We start from the raw sequence: 7,299 nt of genomic DNA, 5'->3' as shown, positions 1-7,299 counted from the left end.
AGAAGCAGACTTCCCGCGAAGCAGGGAGACCGATGCAGGGCTTGATCCCAGGACCCTGGGATCATGACCTGAGCCGAAGGTAGACGCTTAACGACTGAGCCACCCAGGTGCCGACATTTTAATTATTCTGTCATGGTGTGGACCTCTTTAGGTTCATCTTCCTTGGAGCTTTCTGTGTTTCTTGGACCTGAAAGTCTATTTTCTTCCCTAGGTTAGGGAAGTTTTCAGTTATGATTTATTTAAGTAAGTTTTCTACCTCTTTCTCTCTCTTTTTGTCCTCTTCTGGGACCCTTAAAATGTGAATGTTTGTTCACTTGATGTTATCCAACAGATCCCTTAACCTAGGCCCATTTTTAAAATTCTTTTCTCTTTTTGCTGTTCAGCTTAAATGCTTTCCATTACCCTGTCTTCCAGATTGCTGATATTTCTCCTATATCTGCTAGTCTGCTATTGATTCCCTCTAGTGTGTTTTTTTATTTCAGTTATTTGAATTCTTCAACTCTGATTGGTTCTTTTTAATACTTTCTATCTCTACTGAAGGTCTCACTGAGTTCATCCACTCTCCTCTCCAGCTTGATGAGCATCTTTATGATCATTACTTTAAATTTCCTATCAGGCATAATGCTAATCTCTGTTTCATTTAGTGCTTTTTCAGAGGTTTTTGTCTTGTTCTTTCTTTTGGAGCATATTCTTTTGTCTCCCCATTTTGCTTGACTTTCTCTGTTTGTTTCTATGGATTAGGCAGAACAGCTACTTCTCCTAAACTTGAAGGAATGGTCTTGTGTATGATCATTTTCCATGTAGACTGTGTGTGCTTGGGGACTTCTGCTGCCTGGCTGGAGCTGTGGCAGGCATGAGCTGCCTGGGCTCTCCACCCAGTGGGCACCTTGTTAGGAAGGCTAAAGCTGAAGTGGGTGCTGATGAAGCATTCATTGATTTTTCAAATGTTGAACCAGCTCTACATACCCAGCATAAATACCACTTGGTTGTGGGGTATAATTCTTTTTATACATGAGAGGAATCAATTTGCTAATGTTTTGTTGAGGATTTTTATATTTGTATTCATGAAAATATTGGTTTATAGTTCTCCTTTTTCATGATGTCTTTGTCTGGTTTTATTATTAAGGTAATGCTGGCTTCATAGAATAAGTTAGAAAGTATTCCTTCTGCTTTATTTTCTGGAAGAGATTGTAGAGAATTGTTATAATTCCTTCCATAAATGTTTGGTAGAATTCACCAGTGAATTCATCTGGGCCTGATACTTTCTGTTTTGACAGGCATTAATTATTGATTCAATTTCTTTAGTAGATATAGTCCACATTTTTCTCCTTGATGAGTTTTGGTAGATTGCATCATTTAAGATTTTGGTCCATTTCATCTGTATTACCAAATTGTGGGCATAATTTTTTCATTGTCTGTTTTATGTCCATGGGATCAAAGATCAGCTCCTCTTTCATTTCTGACATTAGTAATTTGTGTCTTTTCTCTTTTCCTTAGTTAGCCTGCTAGATGCGAAAGCATACTGCTACTTGGTTGGTACTGAAGTCCCTAAAATGTTTCTTCTAGAAATAGACAACTCTTTATTTCAGTTCAGCAAAGAAGTTATTTTTTAAAGCAAGCATGTAGAAATTTCCTCCTTATGGAAGGCTCAAAGAAGGGAGTGATCAGTACAGCCACTCTTTAAGCCATTACATAATTCCTGAGGTATACAAAGGCTGCTGCACTATCAGGACATTGAAATTCTGATGAGACTGGAACCATATTCCAAATTTTACAGGATAATTTCACTAGATACAGAATTCTAGATTGGTGGCATTTTTTCTTTAAATATTTCACTCTCTTCTTGTTTGCATGGTTTCTAAAGAGAAGTTGCAATGAAAAAGAATGACATTCTTCTATTTGTTCTTTCATAGTAAGGTTTTCCCCCTTTTGGCATCTTTCAAATTTTTCTCTTTGTCTTTATTTTTCTGTGGTTTGCATATATGCCAAAGTGTAGATTTTTTGGTATTTATCCCGCTTGCTGTTATCTGAGCTCCCTGGGTCTGTGGTTTAGTGTCTGTCATTAATTTTGGAAACTCTTGGTCATTATTGCTTCAAATATTTCTTCAGTTCTTTTCTCTCTTCTTCTCTTTCATTTTCCCATTATGCATATGTTATACATTTTATAATTGTCCCACAGTTGTTGGATAGTCTGCTCTGTCTTTTTGATTTATTTTTCTCATTGCATTTCAATTTTAGAAGTTTCTATTAACATTTCTTCAAAATCATTGATTCTTTCCTCAGTCATGTCCAGTCTATTGATGAGCCCATCAGAGGCAGTCTTGAATTCTATTATGGTGTTTCTGATTTCCAGCATGTTCTTTTGATTCTTGGTTTGAGTCTCCATCTCTCTGCTTACATTAGCCATGTTCTTGCATCATGCCCACTTTTTCCATTGGAACTCTTAGCATATAATGATAGTTGTTTTCATTTCCATTCTGATCATTCCAACATCTCTGCCATATCTGAGTTTGGTTTTGGTGCCTGCTCTGTCTCTTAAAACAATTTTGGTTGAAAGCCAGACATGATGTACTGTAAAAAAGGAACTAAGGTAAATAGGCCCCTAACATGAGGTTTTATGGTTATGTGGCTAGGGGTTAGGCTGTGTTTACTTCTTGCTGTGGCCGTATGTGTCACAGGCAAAAATTTCCTCTGGTGTCCTTGTTTTTGTCTCTGCTGTTTTCCTTGGGTTTCCCTAGAAACTTTTTCTTAAATAAGATCTGGGACACACAGTTCTTTTCATTGTATCCCCGTTACTATACAGAGGCCCTGCCGATGAGGTGATAAGCTGTTTAGGGGAGGGGAAGCATTCTCTAGTCCTATGATTAGGTGTCAGTCTTTTAGAGAGTCTGTGCCTCTGGTTGTGATCTTCTCGGTTTTGGATTTTGTTGTGGTTGTTGGGTTTTTTTGTTTGTTTCCTCTTTAGGTGAGATAAAAAGGCTAGAGTTGGCTGGAGTTCGATACTTCCCTTCTCCTGCATTGGTTAGACCGATTAAAACCTAGTTAGTTAGGCTCTGGTACAATAGCTTATCTTGAGGGCAGGCCTTGTGAAAAGAAGAACAGAATTGTCTAGGCCTACTTCAAAGTGGCTGTTGTTTGCCTGAAGCAAGAGGAGATTTCTCTCCAATCTTCACTGAGAGTCTGGTAAGGCTCTTGGAAGTAAAACTCACAAAAAGTATGGAGGCCTCCCTAAAACTGGATCACCCTATGATTTTTATTTTATTTTATTTTTTAAAAAGATTTTATTTATTTGACAGAGAGAGACACAGCGAGAGAGGGAACACAAGTGGGGGAGAGGGAGAGGGAGAAGCAGGCTTCCCGCTGAGCATGGAGCCTGACACGGGGCTCAATCCCAGGACCGAGCCCAAGGCAGACGCTTAACAACTGAGCCACCCAGGTGCCCCCCTCCCCCCATGATTTTTAACTCTCAAACTTGCCTTCACTGAGCCTCCAGCAATTCATCAATTACAGATTAAGTTTTCCCATACTGGTACTAGTCCTTGTGGACGTTTCTGTTCCTGGGATTCTGCTTTGATAAATTGTGATTGTCTGTATCTAACCATCTGTCTGTTCAGTTGAGAGATGGGGACGGCAGGGACCTCAGTCCTGTGGGGGATCTAAGAAGAATAGTTGATTTTTAGTTTGTCCAGCATTTTTCTTATTGCGAGGTCAGGGGTGATGACTTTCAAGCTCCTTACATGCTGGACTGGAAACTAGAAATTGTTTGCTTTAATTTTGCTATATTATTTTAACTGTGTTTATTTATATTCTAAAGACTATGGGATGGCCTACAAAACTGATTGTGTGCAGGTTTTTAAAATGGAAATTAGATACTGAAACTATGAAGAGAATGAAGCAAGAATGCTGTTCATATTGGCTATTATAATTCCTGTGCCTGAGCACTACTCTGGCTCAGGGATTTCCTGCTAGTGAAATCAAAAGAGAGAATTATCATAGGTTACACAGTTATCTTTACCTTGCTGAGTAAGCATACCAGTTTTAGAGTAAAGACAATATTCTCCTGCTTCTAAATTCTGAAGTAAAAATTCCACATGGGGGGGCGCCTGGGTGGCTCAGTTGGTTAAGCGACTGCCTTCGGCTCAGGTCATGATCCTGGAGTCCTGGGATCGAGTCCCGCATCGGGCTCCCTGCTCAGCAGGGAGTCTGCTTCTCCCTGTGACCCTCCCCCCTCTCATGTGCTCTCTCTCTCCTCTCATCCTCTCTCAAATAAATAAATAAAATCTTTAAAAAAAAAAAAAAATTCCACATGGGATAAACAAGTGAGATGTTGAGCAACAGACATGTAACAGATAATGTTTTTAACAATCAGTAGATACATATGTTATTTTACACAGCCCTTTTTCATAATGACTTCCAGTAAAAACCAACATTAATATCTGACTCAGTGAAGGCAATTCTGAGAAGGTTCATTTTAATATGCTCTACCTATACATTGGTGTAAGTGACACTAGGCTAGAACTTTTCAGCCTCAAAGAATGAATCGATGGCGTGGGAGTCGGCCTTTATTAAATTAAATTTTTTTCAGTTGGACTCAGTAGTTGTTGGGTGTTAGCTGGGGCCCAATAAAGATACATTTTTTATGAAACATTCCCAATTGACTGAAAAATAAAATATACCAGTTAGCAGATGGAGGTTGCAAATATCACCTTCATTACTTATATGGCTGATTTTGGAAAATGTGGCTTCTAAGTGTTAAGCAAGTGGGCAAGCTCCACTACTGAACCCCAGAAACAGACTGACACATCTACACAGTATCAGGCAGCACTAGAGCAGGGAAGGCCCTTCACAAAGGTCTTAGGAGAGATAGAGAATATTTACTCTTTTCCCAAGTGAAAGTGAAGGAGTCTAGCTTATTCGTACTCAGTTTCTTCTTCCAGATTCTCCAGTAAGATTAGCTAACTAGGGCAGAGAAAAGCCAAGATGTTTTCTCATTGAGATTCTTCTACTGGAAGGAAACATGGGGAGCAGGGAAGAAGCATTCACAAAAGTACTATCTGAATGGGTGAGTCAAAGCTGTACTCTCTGGGAAGAGCTTTAAAGCAATGGCTGCTGATTAAAGACATATTCATAGCATCAGTAACACTTGTGGATGTCATATCTGTTTCTTTTTTTTTCACTTTTCAAAGTTTATTTGGTATTTTAGTTGGTATGACACTTGGTTGCATTGTTTATAGGTGGATTTTTCTTTTTACATTATATTGCAATGTATACCATATTCTGACACATATAGTACACAAAATAAGATCCTTTAGAAGAGCTATGCACAATACATGCAATATTGAATTTATCTAGTAGATCCCAAGATGTGATTGACTGGAGGAAAAAAAAGTCGGATTGGCATATTGAGTGGAGAAACCAGAAGTTCTATAACACGCAGTAAATACACATCTGGTTTGAAGAGCAACCACAACATATGTGACATTGGCAGTGGTGCCTCTGAGGTGGTCGAACTATTTTACATGAACCAATTTAGAATGGCCCGAGATAGGGATCATCCAGGATCAGGATATAGCTGCAGGGTTTTGTGAACCATTCCTATTTGTAACTTTAGGAAATTGGTATTTTTTCCCTAGGCCCTCTTAATATTACTACTTGAGTAACAGATCAGATAATAAGGACAATACACACAGCTTCCAACTAAAATCCTGTTGTCGTCTAGACAGTGAAGTAGTACAACATTAGAAAACTTTAACACTGCAGCTCTTTTTGGATCCCCCAAAGTGTATCTGCATTGTTCTTCAAAAGGGCCTCTTCCTCAGGGGTCAGATTCACCTTCACAATATTTGAGATTCCATTCTGTCCCAAGATGCAAGGAACACTAAAGAAGACATCATCTTTGATTCTGTAGAGATCCTTAATCATTGTGGAAATGGGATGCGCCCACCTAAGATTCTTCGTTATACTTTCTGCCAAATCTGTCACAGACAGCCCAGTGGCCCAGGATGGCTATCCTTTCAGTTTGATCACCTCATAGGCACTGTTAGCCACCTGTTTGTGAACCTCTTTCCACTGTTCCTTATCTGCATCAGTGCCTAAGTCAGGGTGAAGATTCTTCAGGGAGACACCAGCAACATTTATTCTACTCCATACAGCCACACTAGAGTCTCCATGCTCCCCAAGGACCCACCCATGACAGCTTAATGGGTAAACTCCCATCCTCTCCCCTATTAGGTAATGGAACCAGGCTGAATCCAGATTGCAACCACTTCCAATAACACAGTTTTTGGGAAAGCTACTTATCTTCTAAGCTGCATAGGTCAAGATATCCACTGGACTGGAAACAACAAGCAACTTGCAGTTTGAACTATATTTTACAATATTAAGAATGTTGAATTTAAAGATGTTCACATTATGCTGGATCAAATTAGGATGGCTTTCTCCCTCTTGTGACATGCCCCAGCTGTGATAATAACCAGCTTAGAGTTTGCAGACACGTTATAGTCTTTGCCAGAGACAATTTTTTTGGTGTTCTAAGGAAAAGGCTGCTATGTTGGAGATCCATCATCTCTCCCTTCAGTTTGTCTTCCATGACATCAACAAGAGCAAGTTCATCTGCCAAGTCCTTCATTAAGATGTCAACAGCACCAACCCCGACAACTGTAATCTTATTCTGGCGGTATGGTCTTCCTTAAGAAGATTCTGAATCAGCTGATAATGAAGAGTTGCCATATTGGACTTAGAACCAAAAGGAATTGGCAGTGCATGCTCGGTGGGCATTGGTGGCATGTGGTATTGGGTCTGGACTTGGTGGCAGTGGCTCTGGTACTCTGTCCTATCTACATATCTATTATGAAAGGTGAGAGGTTTAAGCAGTTGGTTACTTAGATGAAGTGCCGTCCCACCTTGGCTTGAGCTTGTAGGCAGGGTTATCTGTGAGCAAAACCAAATTCCTCTTCAAGAACCATGGGCTAGTGTTTGATCAAGACTCCACACTTCTACACCATGATGCATAGACAAAGTGATTTTTGGCCTAGGAACCAATACATTGTCTGCTTTTACAGCTGTAAAAAGAGGTCAGTAATACCCAGGGAAATGCCAAATTCTAAGCAGCATAAGCTCTTGGTATGAACACTGGGCTGCAGTAGCTGAAAAATGTACTCCCCACCCCCCCCAAGGTAATGAACACAGCAACTTCCTGAATCAAGTAAACAGGGAATTTAAAGTTCTGAAATAAACTTCATTTTTGGGATAGTTGGAGGTTTTGTGGAAAAGTACGTTTGATTTTGAAGGGAAGGATGA

The 7,299-nt window shown here is 39.7% G+C and overlaps 1 pseudogene; it reads right to left on the bottom strand.

Moving 5' to 3' along the window:
- Positions 1–5,748: 5,748 nt before the first annotated feature.
- LOC116645411 lies at positions 5,749–6,729 on the bottom strand (annotated as a pseudogene).
- Positions 6,730–7,299: the final 570 nt, after the last annotated feature.

The sequence above is a fragment of the Phoca vitulina genome, unplaced genomic scaffold (genome assembly GCF_004348235.1).
Source record: "Phoca vitulina isolate PV1807 unplaced genomic scaffold, GSC_HSeal_1.0 scaffold33, whole genome shotgun sequence".
Taxonomy (NCBI): Eukaryota; Metazoa; Chordata; class Mammalia; order Carnivora; family Phocidae; genus Phoca; species Phoca vitulina.
This window is presented reverse-complemented; position numbering and strand designations above follow the sequence as displayed.